The sequence below is a fragment of the Dendropsophus ebraccatus genome, chromosome 12, assembly GCF_027789765.1.
Source record: "Dendropsophus ebraccatus isolate aDenEbr1 chromosome 12, aDenEbr1.pat, whole genome shotgun sequence".
Lineage (NCBI taxonomy): Eukaryota > Metazoa > Chordata > Amphibia > Anura > Hylidae > Dendropsophus > Dendropsophus ebraccatus.
The window spans coordinates 78025866-78046789 of NC_091465.1; the positions used below are offsets into that span (position 1 = coordinate 78025866).

Sequence of the window (20924 nt, forward strand, 5' to 3'; positions counted from 1 at the left end):
CTCAAAAGATGCGATCAACGACACATAAACAATATTTCGATTGTTGCCTGCATTCACATAAAACGATCATTCAAATCCGAACAATATAACGATTTTTTTTGCATGATAATCGTCCCCTGTAATATCCATGAGCATCTTTCACTCCGCTCCCCAATCAGAGTACATGTATACGTGGTCTACACACGGTCTAACATGCAGGAAGAGATCAGGAGAGATAGCTGACGACGAGTACTAAAATGCTCGGGTGTTTGTTACTCGAGACGAGTATTTCCCAAAACTCGAGTGCTCGTTTTGAGTAACAAACCCCATTGAAGTCAATGGGAGACTCAAGCTTTTTTGCAGGAGACTCAAGTTCGGTAGAGAGAAGGTCGTGTGACGACCATTTTTACTCATAATAATGGTGGCTTCCCACTGTTGGAGATAATGATTAACGAATATTAGGAACCATTTGCATCCAGTAGATATACTACCCCAGTTACATATGGAAAATAATGTAAACTGTACTGCTTTATCTACAGGAAGTTAAAGTATGGGGGAAGGAATCCCGGCGAGTACTGCATTGGGTCCACTGGTTGGTTGCTATGCCAGTTTGCCAGCCATTTTTTATATATTTCCCAAAATACATACTGTATAGTATAAATGGTATACATGTGGTATGTAACATGTCCTTCCAGTGGAACATAGGGTACACTATTGGGCTGATTCAGTACTTGCAAGATCCACCAGCTGGAAAAATCTGGTGGGCACAACAGCAGCGTCACCTTGCCGAGAAATTTATAAAAAATTTAAAAAATTAAAAAATTAAAAAATTCGAAACAGCCAAGATGTTACCAAACTGCATCTCCAATTAAACCCACTATGAAACTGATAGTCGTCTACTTCAGACGAACAAACTCGAATGAAACTATAAAAGTTATTTTTTGGCTAGGTTTTATATAGGACTTTTTAATCTTTTAGCACCTCAGCCCCCCCCTTTTCTATGGTCCTCGTCTTTATACATTGGGTATGTCTCTGTGTCTCTTGCAGTCGCTCTAGTCTTTGTGTCCCCCTTTTCTCCCTCTCACCTCTCCCCTCCCCCCATGTCTCTCTCTTCTTCCCTCCCCCCATCCTCTCTCCCTCCCTGCGGCTCTGCACTGGATGAGGAGATGGAATTTTTCGCCTTGGCGTTGAGCCAGCGCTGCCTCTCCAAGCAAAGAGGAGAGAACGAGGGAGAGATAGAAGAGAGGTGGAGAGAGAGGAAGAAGCAAGGGGGGGAACGTAGAGGAGAGAGGCTGGGAAAGGGTCGTCAGGGTAAAATGATAAAAGGAGGAGAGGTGACGGAGAACCAATAGAGGATGTGATTGAAATTAAAGGATATTTCCATACAAAATACAAGGACGCAATCAGTGTAAGAGGACGATTAAGAAAATCATCGCTTGATGCAAGTTTTACGTTTAAAGTCGAGACGTTAAACATCTTGAATCTTGGCTAGGCCGAATAGCAAAAAAAGATAGCACTTTTTTTTTCGAAACCAGACAAGACTTGCCCTGCAGTATAGGATAGGTGTGGTGGTCGGGGGTGCAGGTGTCCGGGCCCAAGTGTCTGAGAGGACTCAAGCTGACCATAACCATTGGATGACGATCTCAACCTTGTGGGTCGTACTTCACTATGATCATGACCAATCATCTTTTTTGGCAGATACGAGTTCATGACCAGTAGAAACAGTGGATTGGTGATCACTGCCCACTTTGACCTCAAGTTCCCGGCCAGCTGAATTTTTCAAATAGACTTACAATTAAAAAAAAATGTTAAAAAGGGTTACACACATTAAAAAGAAAAACTGCGGGCCCAGCTAACCTTCTAATGTGTATGACAGCCTCCAAATTCTTCCTTTGACACATTAGTTGGTGGGGATGGATCAGGCATGTTGAATTTCAAGTGCCCATATCTGTTGTTCTCTGAGAAATAAGCTGCCACCAGAGTGGTCTGACAACAGCTTAGCTCTCCTCTCTTTCTAATCAAAACACATGAACGCTTGTAGCAGAGTTGAACATTTCATGTTGAAGGATCAGAAGCAAATGTTCAGGTGACAGCTAACCCATGTGTATGGCTACTTTAAGCAGCATCCAGGAAGGGCAGATACTGATCGTTCATACAGGTTCTCACCCCCGTTCCCAACAAAAGTTTTAAAATTCAAAAATATAGCTAACATACCATAAATAGGTAAAGAGATGGGTTCTCTTAGTGTCATTTACTGCCAGGAAGATGAGGTGACTGGAAAGTTAGCCCCATGTCAGACAGCTATTTCCTGTCCCATGAAATTGACATCAGAAGTTTTTTTATGCACCAACATCTAAGCCCCTATTGAAAATGAGACTGCACCAGTCAATTTCCCATGGTTGAATATCTCAGTATATAATAGCAGCATAAAAGTGTCAGTTGTCGGGCACCATCATAAATTTGAAGAAAGAAATGGACTTGGTACTTAGAAGTGAATGCAAATTTCCATCAATATCTATAAATGAAGACCTTAGCATAGTGATGAGTGAATTTACCGAACGTTCAGGTTTGTCCGAACTCAAATGCTCAGTATGTGACTCCAAGTGGCTTTAGAAGGTGGATGCAGCCGCAGGCCTGCATTCAACTTCTCCAGCCACCGGGAGTCAAATCCCGAGCATTTGGATTCAGACTGATTTCAGTAGTAGTGAAAGACATGTATGTTTCACCTCCAAAGCCATAGTGTAAAGGTGCCCTTGTACTAAAGTAGTCTACAGTACTTATAAGGTGTATGGGGAACTCCCGACTGTCCACCCACAGATGATGATGTTGGTGGAGATAGGGTCAGTCGTAAAGGATTTTCAATGTCCAACCCTATTGTTTTGGGAGGGATAAGTTGGCACCTGACTGTCTAGCTGCAGCTTACCCCTCCCCATGGAACGCATAAACATTTGGCCGTGCTAAATGTTTATGTGTATTGGGAAGCCAGGAGAGAAACTCTTGGTCGAAAATCAATTGGCATCTTATAGGAATACAAATGGAAAGAAAAATCGCAGGTTTGGGTTTGAGTATGGTTAGCGCCACCAAATTAGCCAACTTTTCTCAACCTAACATGATAGGATGCGGCGCATTCATATTGGATGGAGGTCACATGATTTTACCTAAAATTAACAACAACAAAAAAAAAATTGTAGTACTGATATGAGAATAGAAGGTACGTTTCGACTGAAGGGCGTTATAAAGGAAATCCATTTTTTACATCTTTCCTCAAAATCATTTTCAAGGAAACCTGTTAACGAATATAGCTGTTCCAGAATAAAATACCTGTGTCTTCTTTAATAAGTGGGGAACAAAGAGTTAATCCAGGCTGTTGTCATGGCAGCCATCTTGAATTAACCCATGCGTAAAGCATTTCCTCTGTAATCCCTCCTTTGGAGACTCAAAATGGCTTCTCGGGAACCTGCTTTTGCTCATTGAGATTCCTAGTTCACATTAGATAGAAGCAGGTTCTGTGAAAAGCCGGGATTAAAATAAGAGAGTGAACGGTGGTGACGGCGACGCTTCATACAGCTGCGGCAGAATCGAAGAACATCTGAGAACGTTCACATTACCGCGTATCACCCCGCTGTGCAGGAAGCTCGTGCCATAGAGGTTTTATGGGGAAAACGAATAGATGACAGGAAGAGCGTGGAAAGGACGGGCAGAATTTCCATCCTTTATCAGTTGATAACACTCACGTTAAATCTGTCTATACGAGATGATGGTGTCCAGGGGTGAAGGAAAGATCTTGTAAAGTCTACTCCCAGTGTGAACATCGGCTTTTTTTTTTTTTTTTTAGTAAAGGCAAAAAAAGGCCATTACCTCAAAAAAATTTGACTTCTGTCAGGTCAGAAATTCTCATTTTTTATATTATGTCTGTACCTGGAAAAGCTGAGAGTCAACTAATATGGCCACTATTAATGTTTCCATAAGGGTTATCAAATCCTGAACAGTCAAGGTATGTTGCGGTATACATCTTTAGATGTCCTACATAACTCCATGTTTGGGATTTGGGAAGGTTCAGAGGAAACTTCTATTACCAATGTGAGGGAAGTCATATTAGCTTTCAGTTAAGGTGCCCATATACCTTCAATAGCTGTTGACCTAATGGTCATTCGATTATAGTTGTCTCTCTCAATCTGTCGACACACATATACGTTAGTTCAAACCAAACTTTCCTGACTTTCGAATAGAAAGAGGGGACCCCAAGGTTACCTGCCGTTGGCGGGGGGGGGGGGGGGAATCCTAACATATTAGACGACTGACCGATCCAGCCGAAAATATTAGAGAATTATTAGAGTTATCTCCCCCCCCCCTTATCCCTAATCCATAGAATGGCTCTCTTCTTATTCCTATTACTGAGAATGGCTCTTCTCTTACACTGATCCATAGAATGGCTCTCCTCTTATTCCTATTACTGAGAATGGCTCTTCTTTTACCCTGATCCATAGAATGGCTCTCCTCTCAATTCTGGTCCCTAGGATGACTCCTCTCTCATTTATAGCCCTTACAATGACTACCCCAGTACGGCTCACCTATCATTCCTAGTCCCCAGAATAACGCCCCTCTCATTGCAAGTCCTTTAGAATGGTTCTCCTTCTATTCCTAGTTCTTGGAATGGCTCCCTTCTCATTCCTAGTCACATGCACACCACCTCTTCTCTTCCTGGTCCTCAGGACAACAGTATAAGTTTTCCTTCCTCCACTTCTGTGAAACTTGTTGATGCTGTAAATGCTCCATATAATTCAGTGCATGTGCGTCCAGTGTGTGGCCTTTCCAAAGAGGGTCCCTACCAAAGATGAAGGACCTTCTTCTTAGACTAGTGTTCTTCAGCCTGTATTTATCCACCTATTGTGAAACTTCTGCCGAGGCCGGCGAATAACAGGTTATAGTCCATTTTCTTTGACTTTAAAAGACCAGGCTGATGATACAGAGGGAGATCCATAAAGCTGATTGAGACACTTCCCACAAACATTATGTTTACCGTAAGCTGCGAGCCGAGGTCTTGGCTTCATCTGCGATTCATATGGCGCTATGTTACCATAATAATGATTTAGCCCAGATAAGTAATGTGCATTTATCATATTGCTTAATGCATTTAGCTTTAATTCCCCTGCAGTCAAAGGGCCGGAAGTGCGTCCTGATGGATATAATGAGGTCGCAGACATTCTTTATATTAAACTACACTTGAAAATATTAAATACTATTACCCAGAAGGACTGCTATGATACCAGAGATATATGGTCCGAGCTTACCGGAAGGCTGGTAGGGATCCTCAAACCACTGGTGGTCAGCTAAAGTAAACCAAAAAAGTTCTTCTCCAAGAACATCACCAACAAAAGTTGGGATTGGTGGGGTTCTAATCCTGGGAACATCTCTTCCTTGTTTCCATTTTCTATGAGATGATGGTACCTGAAAGTTCATAAAAAATACCAATACTCTGTTGTGAGCACTCCGTCACAAATTCTTGAGGATCTATCGTAGACCTGTCATATATCTAGAAGCAAAAATGCAAAACAAAAACCACAATTTTTACTTTTACTTCTTTGTTGAGATATGACTTCTTAAAAATTTTATGGCCAAAGCCTGAGGCTGCACCACTGAGGCATTCTAGTGATAAAAGTCCTCTTTCGTTTTCTGTCATGGAAACCATACGTGGTTCCGAATCACTGCCCACCTCCAGATCTACTTCTAACATGTCTAAAACCAGTTAGGTTACATGGGAACACATCACATTTAGTGATTTGTATCTAGTAAAAGACTCCATGACAACACTGCGCTTAAAATCGTAGCTGACGTGGCTTTATAAATCACTATGGTAACTAACAAAATACATTTAAATAGAACACAAAACACGTGGACGCTAAAGAAAATTCTGAACAAATCAAATTTAAATTGAATTTCCCCAAAAGTTCAGGTTTGCTCTAATTTTATTTCTTTTTTTTTTATCTGATCTAAATTTCTCAAAAATGTTTTGAGGAAACCACACACAGGAGCAGGGATCCCTGTCAAAGGCAGGAGACCCTGCTCCTGTACACTAAGCAGTGTTAACTGTATGCACTGTCACTCAGCTAACTTTTTTTGGGCTGAATGTAAAGTACCTAGCCCAGTGAAGGAGTGCGGCCACCTGGAGGCACAGAAAGCATTAATCCTGTTCATATCGCCACTTATTTTCTAGACCCTTTGGGAATGGTGCCCCAGAACCAGTGAATGTTAGCTAAACGCCAAGGCATACAGTTTATGCTTCGCCACACCATGTACAGAAATACTTCTGCTTTTGACAGGAGTCACTGCTCTCGTATACACTTTCTGTGGCGTCCTACGCCAATGTCAACTTTAAGGTAAGCGGTTAAACTGCGTGCGCTATACACTCAGCCCCCGGCCCAGTGTAGTGTAGTGAACCCAAGTAGAGTCCCTGCTGCAGTCGAACACTGTTTAATTTGAGACAAATCCATTGTCCAAAATTAATTTTCTGGCACTGGCTCATCTCTAGTGAGCACCATCATTCGGAAGAGCTAAAACCGGCCATGGCCATCTTTACTAAAGGCTAAATAGACAACCTAAACTCAACAGGTGAATCATGTGAACTATATGATCATATGATAAAACAACCATGCAATCACATTCACCTGAGATATCACAAAGGTGAACGACTTACGTCAGAATAGTCAGCAGCCGCAAAGGGTTAATAGAGTTAGTTATAGTAAAGAAGGTGGGTCACATGGATTCCTTGGTCCAATCACTGGCCTGTTACCAGGCAGAGGATAAAATCTTCCCCAACAACCTAGTCTTATGGGTCAAAAGGCCCTGACCCAATCAGCTCCTGTTACGCGAACAATTTACCCATGTTTTGTCAGAAAAGCGGAAGGTGCGTTACGTTTGTTGAGAAAATTCCAACCAAAACCCCAGATAAACATAAGAAAAGATCCACGGAGGCGATCACAATCATATGTAGACCGCTCCTTATGGCCAGGGGTCCTTCCATGTTGTCAAAAAAAAGGGCTGGGTTCACACATAATATTTCGGTCAGTACGTTTGTCAGCCAAAATCCAGAAAGAGAGGCAAATCTTTCCTTTACAGTTTTTCTGTTCCAGCCCCACTCCTGGTTCTGGCAAAAATACCGACCAACATGACCCGTGTGCTATGCCCCAGATATATCAAGCTGCCTGAAACCAAGACTGCCTGGTGTTGCCCATAGCAACCAATCACAGCTCAGGTTTCATATCACCACAGCTTGTTCAGATATGAAAGCTGAGCTGTGATTGGTCGGATTTTTTTTGTTTTTGTTTTTTTAGGTTTTTTTTTAAGATCTCTGCTTGCTGCAGGTGAATAAGAACCTTGTTTACATTCAGTGGGTTAAATTCTGTCCTGACACAACTGTACATATCATTGCGCAAGGCAGTATGTGCTGTACTGGGGTCCTTCTATCAGTTAGCAGGGTCTGGGGGTGGAGTCAACTACACCCTTTGTCTTCCTTACAGTTGCCCCTGTGTCACTTAAGGCTATGTTCACACAGCGTATCTTTTCGTAAAAGTATGGCTGTTGTTGCAATCGGCAACAACGGCCGTTCTTTGTACGAAAGGACACGCTGCCTTATCTTCTATCACATAGTATACACTCCGGCCGGGATCTCTCGCTGTACCGCAAACAACTGACATGTCAGTTTTTTGCGGCCACTATTCAGTGAATAGCGGCCGCAGAAAACCATGTCAGTGCACACTGTGGAGCGAGTGGATCCGGCCGTGTGCAGTGGGGAGTTCTGATGCGGGCACGCAAGGATGCGCCCGCATCAGAAGTCTGCGGCCCGAAAGATCATCCAGCCGGTACTGCAATACCGGCCGGGATAATCTTTTCAGAGACACAGAACGGCCGGTCTCTATTCCTCCCATTCCCTTTTGAAAAAAAACATTCAAAACTCACCTGGTCCTAATGACCCCCCTATACACACACACACACTCCTTGGAACCTCCGTTGCTTAGCTCTAGGTTTTTGGTTTTGCTAGACTATATTGAAGGCATGATTCCACTGCGTAAATATACTGCTATAGCCTTAGAAAGAGTATAAAGTGTGCTGCTATGAATAATAATAATAATAATTATTATAATAATAATAAAGAGACCATACTTACCTTTATGCGCTCACCCCACTGTCTCTGGCGGTGTCTCCGGGTTTCCAGTGACGGCCCACTCAGCCAATCACTGCACTGTCCTGCAGAAGCCAACGATTGTATAAGAAAAAAAAAGGCAAGAGGCTGCAGGTAGGCAGTAGATGCAGATTCAAGGCTCGCCTTGATGCCACTTGGGCTATGTGCGTATCACCCCGACTTGAGGGGTTGCAGATGTGACTGGTGCAGTGTCTGGAGTCCACGGTGGTGCTTGCAAGCTGGCTGGAGTACTAAAAAAAGGATGTTCCCATAGAGGGCCAGTGGGGGCAAGGTGCAAAATAAACACAGAAAAAAGTTGTACCCACTAGGTGCCAGCGCTACCCCAATAAAGTGGTCTCACAACAGACTTAGAAATCTATCTTTTTTTCTGTTTTTATTTTGCACCGAAGCCAATGATTGCCTTAGCGGGCCTTCACTCAGCTGGGAACGCAGAGAAACAGCGCAGAAGACATGATTACATTATATTACACATATATAAGGCTCGGGGTTTACTATCTAATAAATCAAAGATAATCGTGGAATACTCTTTCAGGGTGCATTCACGCACACCGGATCCACAGCGGATTTCCCGCTGCAGATCCGCAGTGAAATCCGCTGCAGATCCGGTGTGTGTGAAAGTACCCTTAAGGAATGTTAAGGAAATATTCACTGACAGCAAGCAGAAATGTTGAAAATGATGGATGATAATTCCTTTTTTTATACAAAAAATTTTTCCAGGATAAAACACATAATCTGCAATGCTGCGGGGAACGTGGCAGTGATGTATACTTACCTGTGCCACTCCGCCACAACTGCCCATACCCATAACCACTCTCCCTCCTGCCTATGCTCCTCCCTTCACTGTGCCTCCTATCAACTAACCGCCCACTCTCTGCCCATGCCCCGCCCCTCTCCACCCCCTGAGATGTCTGCATCCTCAATCTGTACTCAGCAAGCAAACTGAATGAGAGATGTAGGTCACATGATCTCTGTCTACTGATTGGGGGGTGCCGAGAAAAAAAAAAGCAATCAATCATAAAAATTGTTTTTACACTTACCATCCCTCTGGAGTCTGTCTCCGTTTGAACTTCCATCTGTTTGCAGGTCCCTGAAGCTCCAGTTGGTGGCTTCATTTCTTCTTTACTTCCTGGTTTGGGCTTTCCCATGATGCACTTTGTCTCCTGTGATGTCTGACTGACTCTGTAGAACTGTTAGATGGCTTACATCTTGTTCAGCCAATCAGAGCTGAGCAACCTGAGTCATCTGACAGGGCTTAGACCCACCTCCCTTTTTATGATGTCATTGTCACAAAATGGCTGCCACAGAACTGCCTGGGGTCAACAGTCATTAGGTAAGAATGATTTTACTTCACTACCTGGTGGGGGATTGAGGGGAGAAAAGATAGGGAAGAGGGGGAAGATAGGTGATTGAAGCTTATTACACAGTTATATAACACAGTTATATTACACAGTTATATTTGTAATGTGTTTTAATTACTGGGGAAAAAGCTTTTCGCTGGAGTACCCCTTTAAGCTGTCAGAGGTCTTTCTCTTCTCACTATTGAGAACACATGCATGCTCAGCAGAGCAGAGTATGCATGCCCAGAAATTATATATACACTAATTCACACTGCACTTCAGAAATTGTACTGGGCAGCAGAGAAGTTGTACTGTGGAGCAGAGAAGTTGTACTGGGCCGCAGAGAAGTTATACTATGCTGCCCATTTATTAGTAGAACATGAAACTTAAAAGGCTGCAGATGTCTGTGCACCCTGGGTGAAAAATCCCTAAATCTTTCACCTTCTAAGAATACGTTTTCAACATTCTTCAGAGTTGTGTAAATCATGTCCAGTGGTGGACAAATCGGCAGGAAACACCTTGTACATGGTAGTCGTGGGGAGGGACGGGCCTGCCAAATGGAGAATGTGGTAACCCCATGTGTCGGCCCCTCATTACTATACATCCATTAGGTTCCTTATAAATTACTGGCCCATAGTCCTGTATTATTTCATTCTATTATGCATGGCTCAAACCAGCACTATGTATATCCAGCTGGATTACATTGGCTCACAGCAGCACAGAGCAATATAGGTATTACCAGAGATAGAGAGAGGAAGACTTGTCATGTAATTTATTAACTAGAGGGAAAATATAGCAATGATGTAATCAAGTAAAAAAAGATACGAAGAGTGATGATGTAAGAGCTGACAAAGGGTATTAGGGACAAAAGAGAGAGAGATGAGATAAATACTGTATGAGATGTATGAACAGAGCAGAATAGTGAGTGCAGCTCTGGAGTATAATGCAGGATGTAACTCAGGATCAGTAATGTAATGTATATACACAGAGACCCCCACCAGAAGAATAGTGAGTGCAGCTCTGGAGTATAATACAGGATGTAACTCAGGATCAGTACAGGACCAGTAATGTATGTACACAGTGACCCCACTAGCAGAATAGTGAGTGCAGCTCTGGGGTATAATACAGGATGTAACTCAGGATCAGTAATGTATGTACACAGTGACCCCACCAGCAGAATAGTGAGTGCAGCTCTGGAGTATAATACAGGATATAGCTCAGGATCAGTACAGGATCAGTAATGTAATGTATGTACACAGGGACTTCACCAGCAGAATAGTGAGTGCAGCTCTGGAGTATAATACAGAATGTAACTCAGGATCAGTACAGGATCAGTACAGGATCAGTACAGCCGGTGTTAGTGAAGACAATCCTGGCTGGTACTGCAGTAGCGGCCGGATAATCTTCATTTGTGAGTATACACTTGTATAATATGCGTATACACAACGGCCGGGATTCCCTCAGAATGCAGTGCAAGTTGTGTATTAATCACGGCCGTTGTTGCACATCGGTAACAACGGCCGTGATTAATACACAACTTACGTTGTGTGAACGTGGCCTAAGGGTGAATCCATATGTGGCAGATCTCTTGCAGAAATTCCTGTTACTCTCCTATTAAAGTGTATGGGCCCTGGAGAGATCCATGTACATGCTGCACAAACAAATCGGTGTCTTAGAATAAACCCTTAAATTTTCCGGCCATATATTCAGAGCTCTCAGTCTTGTTGTCTCTTGTGTTTTCAGGGACCGTAGAAGATATCAGGCTGCAGTCCCATAGACAATCCATCTGTCTCATCTCTGACCTCGGCTCCTATAGTAAGGTAGGTAACATTACGTGTTCTATCCACTATATGTAATGTGATACTATACAGATATGAGCTGTGGTGTACTCCTCTGATAGTAGTAGCATTTTTAACCCTGGAATGGTAGAGCTCCGGGTATAGCTCCGACCTGTAGAGCTTCATGTATAGCTCCGGCCTGAAGAGCTCCGATAGAGCTTCGTGTATAGCTCCGGCCTGTAGAGCTTCGTGTATAGCTCCGGCCTGTAGAGCTTCGTGTATAGCTCCGGCCTGTAGAGCTCCGATAGAGTTTCGTGTATAGCTCCGGCCTGTAGAGCTCCGATAGAGCTTCGTGTATAGCTCTGGCCTGTAGAGCTCCGATAGAGCTCCGTGTATAGCTCCGGCCTGTAGAGCTCTGATAGAGCTCCGTGTATAGCTCCAGCCTGTAGAGCTTCGTGTATAGCTCCGGCCTGTAGAGCTCCGTGTATAGCTCCGGCCTGAAGAGCTCCGATAGAGCTTCGTGTATAGCTCCGGCCTGTAGAGCTCCGATAGAGCTTCGTGTATAGCTCCGGCCTGTAGAGCTCCGATAGAGCTTCGTGTATAGCTCCGGCCTGTAGAGCTCCGATAGAGCTCCGTGTATAGCTCCAGCCTGTAGAGCTCCGTGTATAGCTCCGACCTGTAGAGCTCCGATAGAGCTCCGTGTATAGCTCCGGCCTGTAGACCTCCGAGAGAGCTCCGTGTATAGCTCCAGCCTGTAGAGCTCCGATAGAGCTTCGTGTATAGCTCCGGCCTGTAGAGCTTCGTGTATAGCTCCGGCCTGTAGAGCTCCGATAGAGCTCCGTGTATACCTCCAGCCTGTAGAGCTCCGTGTATAGCTCCGGCCTGTAGAGCTCCGATAGAGCTCCGTGTATAGCTCCGGCCTGTAGAGCTCTGATAGAGCTCCGTGTATAGCTCCAGCCTGTAGAGCTCCGTGTATAGCTCCGGCCTGTAGAGCTCCGATAGAGCTCCGTGTATAGCTCCGGCCTGTAGACCTCCGAGAGAGCTCTGTGTATAGCTCCAGCCTGTAGAGCTCTGATAGAGCTCCATGTATAGCTCCGGCCTGTAGAGCTCCGGGTATAGCTCCGGCCTGTAGAGCTCTGCGTATAGCTCCAGCCTGTAGAGCTCTGTGTAAAGCTCCGGCCCCTAGAGTTTCGGGTATAGCTTCGGCCTGTAGAGCTCCAGTAGAGCTCCGTGTATAGCTCCAGCCTGTAGAGCTCTGATAGAGCTCCATGTATAGCTCCGGCCTGTAGAGCTCTGTGTATAGCTCCAGCCTGTAGAGCTCTGATAGAGCTCCATGTATAGCTCCGGCCTGTAGAGCTCCATGTATAGCTCCGGCCTGTAGAGCTCTGTGTATAGCTCCGGCCTGTAGAGCTCTGTGTAAAGCTCCGGCCCCTAGAGTTTTGGGTATAGCTTCGGCCTGTAGAGCTCCAGTAGAGCTCCGTGTATAGCTCCAGCCTGTAGAGCTCTGATAGAGCTCCGTGTATAGCTCCAGCCTGTAGAGCTCTGATAGAGCTCCATGTATAGCTCCGGCCTGTAGAGCTCTGTGTATAGCTCCGGCCTGTAGAGCTCTGTGTAAAGCTCCGGCCCCTAGAGTTTTGGGTATAGCTTCGGCCTGTAGAGCTCCAGTAGAGCTCCGTGTATAGCTCCAGCCTGTAGAGCTCTGATAGAGCTCCGTGTATAGCTCCAGCCTGTAGAGCTCTGATAGAGCTCCATGTATAGCTCCGGCCTGTAGAGCTCTGTGTATAGCTCCGGCCTGTAGAGCTCTGTGTAAAGCTCCGGCCCCTAGAGTTTTGGGTATAGCTTCGGCCTGTAGAGCTCCAGTAGAGCTCCGTGTATAGCTCCAGCCTGTAGAGCTCTGATAGAGCTCCGTGTATAGCTCCAGCCTGTAGAGCTCTGATAGAGCTCCATGTATAGCTCCGGCCTGTAGAGCTCTGTGTATAGCTCCGGCCTGTAGAGCTCTGTGTAAAGCTCCGGCCCCTAGAGTTTTGGGTATAGCTTCGGCCTGTAGAGCTCCAGTAGAGCTCCGTGTATAGCTCCAGCCTGTAGAGCTCTGATAGAGCTCCATGTATAGCTCCGGCCTGTAGAGCTCTGTGTATAGCTCCAGCCTGTAGAGCTCTGATAGAGCTCCGTGTATAGCTCCGGCCTGTAGAGCTCCGACTTGTAGAGCTGACATTTCTGGTCAGGATTATATGTGGAACGATGATGGATTGTGGGTAAAAGTAACATTTGAGGTGATGGATGATTGTGGAAGGTGAAATTAGACAGTGCTTTATGGTGGCTGCGATAGACACATTCATACTTGCGGATAATGATACCTCAGAACACTCCGCTATTATTAGGGTAACACAACCTGCAATTTTGGTGCAAAAAATTACCAATTTGGCTGCTAAAACGGGATTAAAACTCAGCTGCCGCCCCCTGAGCTTGGCTAGGGCTTCAAGGGTGGACGGATGGACTGAACTGTCTGGATTAGAATCCTGAGATAAAAAGAGAGGGATTGTACCCCCATTCTGAACCATGATGACTACAGAAAGGACCCGGCATGTCTGTACATTACGTGGCCTGTTCAATAGGAACTTCATTTCTCCAGTGGTGGTGCTGTAGGGATCACTTGCTGGATCCTCAGAGATTACTGGTGATTGATGGGTCCCAGACACACCGTGAATGGTCCAAACTGGGGAACATCGCCACATCTCAATTAAATTTTTTTTTCTTTCAAATCAACTGGTGTCAGAAAGTTATATAGATTTGTAATTTACCTCTATGTAAAAATCATCAGTCTTCCAGTACTTATCAGCTGCTGTATGTCTTGCAGGAAGTAGTGTATTCTGTAGACTGGAAAGAATACACCACTTACAGCAGCTGATAAGTACTGGAAAACTTAAGATATTGAAATAGAAGTAAATTACAAATCTATATAACTTTCTAAAACCAGTTGATTTGAAAGAAAAACATTTTCGCTGGAGTACCCCTTTAACCATTACATAATAAAAAGTGCCGTAACTTTCTAAAAACCAACTGCGTTCAGGATTTCTGCTTGCTGTCATTGAATGGAAGCACGCATGTAGGTCACACTGGCATCGTAAGCCAATGACTGACAAAGGGTTCCGTCATGGTGCGAGTCACTTTGAATGGAATGGAAGAATTATTCATTCCATGAAATATGAGATGCAAACTTATATACAGACCCAGCTGTAGGCGCTGTAGGTAACCACGCTGCGCTCATCGTGTCGCATTTATGACACAATTTTTACTAAATTAGGGGGGAAAACCCACAACGTGTCATAATGCACGGCCTATAGTCATATAGCAAAACCACGGCAATTCACAGCATACATCTGTAATATGTGTACCCAGCCTAAGGCACACATCTGTCTGCAAAACCGCAGCTCCAGAATGGACGGATGGTCAGCCATGGACGTCCTAAAATCACGGACTGTAGGGTTAATAGGGTTCTATGAGCCTGGACCGCAATACAGTCCATATAGTAGCCGGTCTGTTCATGCTGCAGTCTGGGCATACATGATCATGTGCAACAGCCCATAGAATACAATGGGGGAGATTTATCAAACATGTGAAACTGTCTCAGTTGCCCCTAGCAACCAATCAGATTCCACCTTTCATTTTCCAAAGAGTCTGTGAGGAATGAAAGGTGGAATCTGATTGGTTGCTAGGGGCAACTGGGCCAGTTTCACTTTATACCATGTTTGATAAATCTCCCTCAATGGGTCTAATACTGTCCACACGCTACTCTGTTACGGACATATTTTACGGATCATATTTTACGTCCATAGAAAAAAAAGGCAGTGATTGATGATACTCTTGTGTTACAGACTCTCAGCTGTGTGATCAGGAATCAGGTTTCCATTCACTGACAGCAAGGAGTCATTTTTATGTTACTTTTAAAGGGGAACTTCACTTTTGAGATAAAAAAATAAAAAAAGTATTTCTATATGATAGGTCTCACAACCACAAGCCAGCGGGGAAATAAATCCATCCGTGTCATATGTAGCATGTATCTCGTCAGAATGAGAGGTGACCCCTGCTCTGCCTAGTGGAGGGGACCCCCTTCTACTTCAGAAAAGTTTCACGTGTTCTACCAGAAATGTCATCTAGTTTGAGGGAAAGTTATATGATCATCCCTTTTATGTGGGGTACATGGGGCTTCCCATGTCCTGGGTGGGACGTATACGTACACGGTGCAGATCTCTGCCGCAGCCCCTCTCCTCATAACACCTGACTACTCTGCGACCTGTTGCAGGAGAAGCCTCGATTAGCGTCTGAGCAGCAATACCTCCTGGGGCAATGTGTTTTTTTTCCTTCCTATTTGTGCATTGTGTCACACAAAGAGGGTCCCAGGGGTCTTGGTAACCCTGCCGATAGATAGGAAAGGCTGAGTAGGTTAAAGGTCACTTCCTATCTGATGTGGTATAGGAGGCTTCAGCTGCTGTCTGCTCAGCCGCTGTGACCCCTGCTTGCCTTCTGACCTTGTCTGCAGTCCCAGACTGTCTGCAGCTGGGATGGTGTCACCTTTGACCCCAGTCTGTCTCAATAACAAACACCCCCCAGCTCGGGACCCTTCCCCCACAAACTAAAAGTGTGCTCCACTTCCAGATGCCTTTATATTGGTAGCTCGCTGCCAGTCTGTAGGCAAAGAACACTCAGGGCACAAAACACAGGGCTTAAAGGGGGTTTCCACATTTGAGTAATAAGGTTTACTCATCGCATAATGAAACCTTTAACGTTTCTATTTCGATTCTTTGCAATTTATTTTGTGTTTGTGATAAGTGAAAGGAAAGAGGCAGAGGCTGAAGAAGAGAACGTGCCCCATAGTGTGTGTTCACACTGGGTAAACAAGGCAACAGAATCAGCGTCAAATCGAAATCAGTATCAACTGTAATGGGTGATTTCACCTATCGGAATCTATGTGGTATAGTGGGAGCAGGATGGGCATCAGCCTCTGAATGGAAGCAGTGAATGTTTCCGTTCATTGATGGCAAGCAAGGATATTGAAAGTGGTGAGAAATTATTAGTGTTGGAACACAACGGTGATCAATAAGACGGTGTAGGCTGTTCATCAGGAAGATCTACCATTCAGGATTCTAGGAAAGCTGTGATGGCAGCCATATTGTTTCCCACAAAGTCTTTCACAAACACATTTAGAGGGATGAGTAGAACGAGACCAGAGGACCAGCATTGGTGGCACGGCATATGAGTAGTGTTGAGCAGAGTTGCTGAGCTGTTCAGGTTCGGCAACATTTTCCAAATCAGAAAGTTTGCCATTTAACTCCAGGAGTCTGGAGAAGTTGGATACAGCCCGAGGCCATGTTCCCACTTTGTGAGTCACAGAACGGCCGGTGTCAGAGAAGATCATCCCAGACGCTCGCTCCATTGTGTGCAGTGATAGGTTTTCTGTGGCCGCTATTCAGTAATATGTCAGTTCTTTGCGGCGCCGCTAGCGATTCCGGCCAGATCGTATGCTATGGGGGAGATTTATCAAACATGGTGTGAAGTGAAACTGGCTCAGTTGCCCCTAGCAACCAATCAGATTCCACCTTTAATTCCTCACAGACTCTTTGGAAAATGAAAGATGGAATCTGATTGGTTGCTAGGGGCAACTGAGCCAGTTTCACTTTACACCATGTTTGATAAATCTCCCCCTATATGTATACACTCCAGCCAGGATTCCATAGATGGCAGCTTTATGTAAGTTCTGTAGTAATCACTGCCATTGTTTCAAATCTGCAACAACGGCCGCGATATTACGAAACTTACGTAGTGTGAACATAGCCTTAGGGCTGCCAGGAAAACACTGATACAGCCGTAGGCCTATGGTTGTAACCATGTTTTCCTGGCAACCCTAGGGCTGCATCCAACTTCTCCAGAGTCAAATGCCAAACTCTCGGGTTCAGCAATGTTGTCCAAACCTGAGATTTTGGCATTTGACTTGTTATAACGTTGGACAAATGACCATAAGGCCATCAGGTCTACCCTGGTGAAGGGGCTGCTGGACTCCAGTGAGAACTTGCCCCCAGATTGGGCACATCGATGGCCACTAAACTGCCACCCAAGGGGCCAAAAGATACAAGCAGCCCCCTCACCCATCAGGGATGTGTAGAAATGTTTCACTTGACTCCTTTTGGTGTCATGGACGGGACAAGCGTCTTCATGGGGTTGAACTGTTTACCTACAAGAAGGTTTATGTTTTGTCTCTTGACTCTTATGATCTAAAGGTGTCAGAGAAGACACACTGGGTACACACTATGTATAGTCCGGATTGTGGACATATATAGTGGCGTTGAGTATGTCAAGGGGCACATGTCATGATTCTATTACCGTACAATCTCTGGTCATACAGGTAAACTGACCGGCATTATCTCGACTCATACAATGCAGCTCCAAACGGTTAAATCCCCACCTTAGCTCTGCTACCTCCGTATGAAATAGTACATCCTTTTTCGTCGTGTACAGCACGTCAACCCCGGTGGAACATTTTATTTTAGTCATCGAGCTCGGTTTTTTGTCCAGCATTGTGCAGAACGGGCACGGCGACGGCTCCCTACAGCTGCTCCCATGCTGCAGTTGGAGAGGTGCCACCATTTTGTACGGCTCTGGATTCAGGGAGCTCTGAAATGGCGTCCGCCTGGCACGGCCCGTAGAGGGCTGGGCTAGCGTGCAGTTTTTTCGAAGGCCCACCGCCCTGTCGGACCTGTCTACAGACAAACGCCGGCAGGTTTCTGTGGTTACAAGAGGGAAAAGGGGACAGGCCGGGAGCGAAAAAAAAGAGACAAGAAAATCTGAAAAAAAGAGAAGGGGAGAGACAGAGAGCAGACTGGTACAGGCAGGAAAGGAGTGGCAGAGCGGGCGACGCTGAAAGGGTGAAGCCTTAGGAAACCATAAGAGACCGGGAGAAGCAGGTTCTTAAAGGCGGCTATTAAACAGAACCGGTGAATAGAGAATCCACAATAGCCGGGTAAGGTGGACTCGGTTTTGCAGCTTTTAACCACATCAATGCCGCTAGGTACGGAAATGGCTGAAGGGAATAAAGACGATCCATGAAATAAAGCATATATAGTACTTAGATATATATACGGATATATCTTAGTAGTGCTAAATACATACAGATGTAGCAGAGTTCCACAAGTAATATGGCTGAAGGGGAATGTTATGCGCTTGTCAGTACACAACAAAAATTACTGATCGGTTCCGACCAATGTAACAGTAAAATTGCATATATATATGTGTGTGTGTGTGTGTGTGTGTGAGATACCTCACTAGCTGATCTGCAGTCCTATGTAAAACAGATAACAATGATAATGACTAACTTGGCTCTGCTACATCTGTACCGGTAAGGATCTGTTTTGAGCTTCCGCTATATGAATACCGGAACTGCATGTAGGGTTAATAATGGATCCTTTAAACAAGACAAGGTTCTGCAAAATGGGAATTTTTCGCTCTCGTCTTCCCCCAGTGCGCAAGTTCCTAAATCTGGGTCAGCTTTGTACGTTGTGTGCAGCCCCGATACACAGCCTCCTTCCCGTCTGATGCGCGTCTAGGTCTATTTATAAACCCTATAAATACAACAGCCAAATATGACTTTTAACTACAGTGTATTCTGCAAGTCTGTCTCTCGTATGCTCGCTCGTGTCGCCATCTGCCTGTGTATTAGGTTTATTTATACCAATATTGGGGGCACATCAGTACAGGCAGCTCCCTAGTCATGCCAGACAATAGGGATATGACTGGCATCAAGACAGCCGCAGGAAAAACATATTGGGCTTCCATCGAGTGAGTGCTACATACAGGGAGAGGGGTAAGGGCCCGGTATAAGGACCATTCCCCCTTATTCTGACCATCGGTGTCAGATTATAGCTACTTGAATATAATTGGATATGTAGGTCCAATCATCATCTGACATACATGATATATACAGAATGTGATGGCTACGATAGTAGTATATACCATTAGGGGGCTACAACTTGGAGTGGAAGAAACATAAAGTAGATGGCCCAATATGCCCATCATTAATAATACATACCCCAGCATAACCACTGTGAATAAATACGGCAATATACTCATATAAGGGGTACAATATAGCATGATTGAGAGATCCTGCAACATATGCATCTTGTAAGAGGTGCAATATAGTATGGATGGAAACCTCAACATGCTTATCTTTAGAGAGGTAAAGCATAGTATGGATCCTGAATACCCAACATACTCACCTTCTTAGACGTACAACGTAGCTACTACAATATACTCACCTTCTAAGATGTGCAATGTAGCTACTACAATATACTCACCTTCTAAGACATACAACATAGATACTACAACATACCCACCTTCTAAGATGTACAACGTAGATACTACAACATACTCACCTTCTAAGATGTACAACATAGATACTACAACATACTCACCTTCTAAGATGTACAACGTAGATACTACAACATACTCACCTTCTAAGATGTACAATGTAGATACAACATACCCACCTTCTAAGATGTACAACGTAGATACAACATACTCACCTTCTAAGATGTACAACATAGATACTACAACATACCTTCTAAGATGTACAACGTAGATACAACATACACACCTTCTAAGATGTACAACATAGATACTACAACATACTCACCTTTTAAGATTTACAATGTAGCTACTACGATATAACCAGCTTCTAAAACGTACAGAGTAGTATGGATGATAGACAATATAACATACCCACCTTCTAAGACGTACAATGTAGCTACTACAAAATACTGCCCTTCTTAAAGGTATAATGTAGCATGGATGATAAATGCTACACCATACCCACCTATTTAGATCTATAACATGGTATAGATAACAGATACCTACATATCCATACCCTAGGAAATGTAACTTACTATAGAAGACAGATACTAAAACATATCTATAGTCCCAGAGGTCTAACACTTTCCATGGATGGGACAACTCATCTTTAAAGAGATAAAACAGAATATGGATAATGTACAGTATACCCCAACATGCTCATAGTCTAAAAGGTACAACATGTATATATATTAGATACCCAAACATTCCCATCTTCTTAGATGTAAATAAAGTATAGATGATAGATAACCTAACATACCTATTTTCTCATTGGTGAGAAAACTTTATATATATATATATATATATATATATATATATATATATATATATATATGATAGTATTATATACCTGTAGTCTGAGTAGTACAAAATACTGTAATGAATGATGGATACCCAAGCATACCCAACTTCTTCAAGGTGCAATGTAGGAAACATGATAAATACCAAAACTTAAGGTCTCCTTAACCTTTCCGTGGCCAGTTTGGACACCAATATGGGGCTGTACTGATCTACCACTGTCAGATGATGTAGGTGGAGAAAGGTCCTGACCCCTTTGTTCTCTAAGAGATAAGCTGCAGTCAGAGCTGCCTATCTACTGCTTACCCCTCCCCACCCCATAGAGAACACAGGAACACTCAGCTGTGCCTAACACTCATGTTTATGGAGAGGACGGGAGGAATAACTGATAGCCGAACAATTGTTCATCAGTCAGTTATTGAAGGTGTATGGCCACCG

General features: G+C 44.2%; 1 long non-coding RNA gene across 1 annotated transcript in view; it reads left to right on the forward strand.

Annotated features, from left to right (window-relative positions):
* Window positions 1-20924, forward strand: part of LOC138769392 (uncharacterized) — a 95606-nt gene that overhangs the window by 16980 nt on the left and 57702 nt on the right. Inside the window, exon 2 of the long non-coding RNA XR_011359248.1 lies at window positions 11260-11336. This is a non-coding gene — a long non-coding RNA (uncharacterized lncRNA). The remainder of the gene's footprint in view (window positions 1-11259; window positions 11337-20924) is intronic.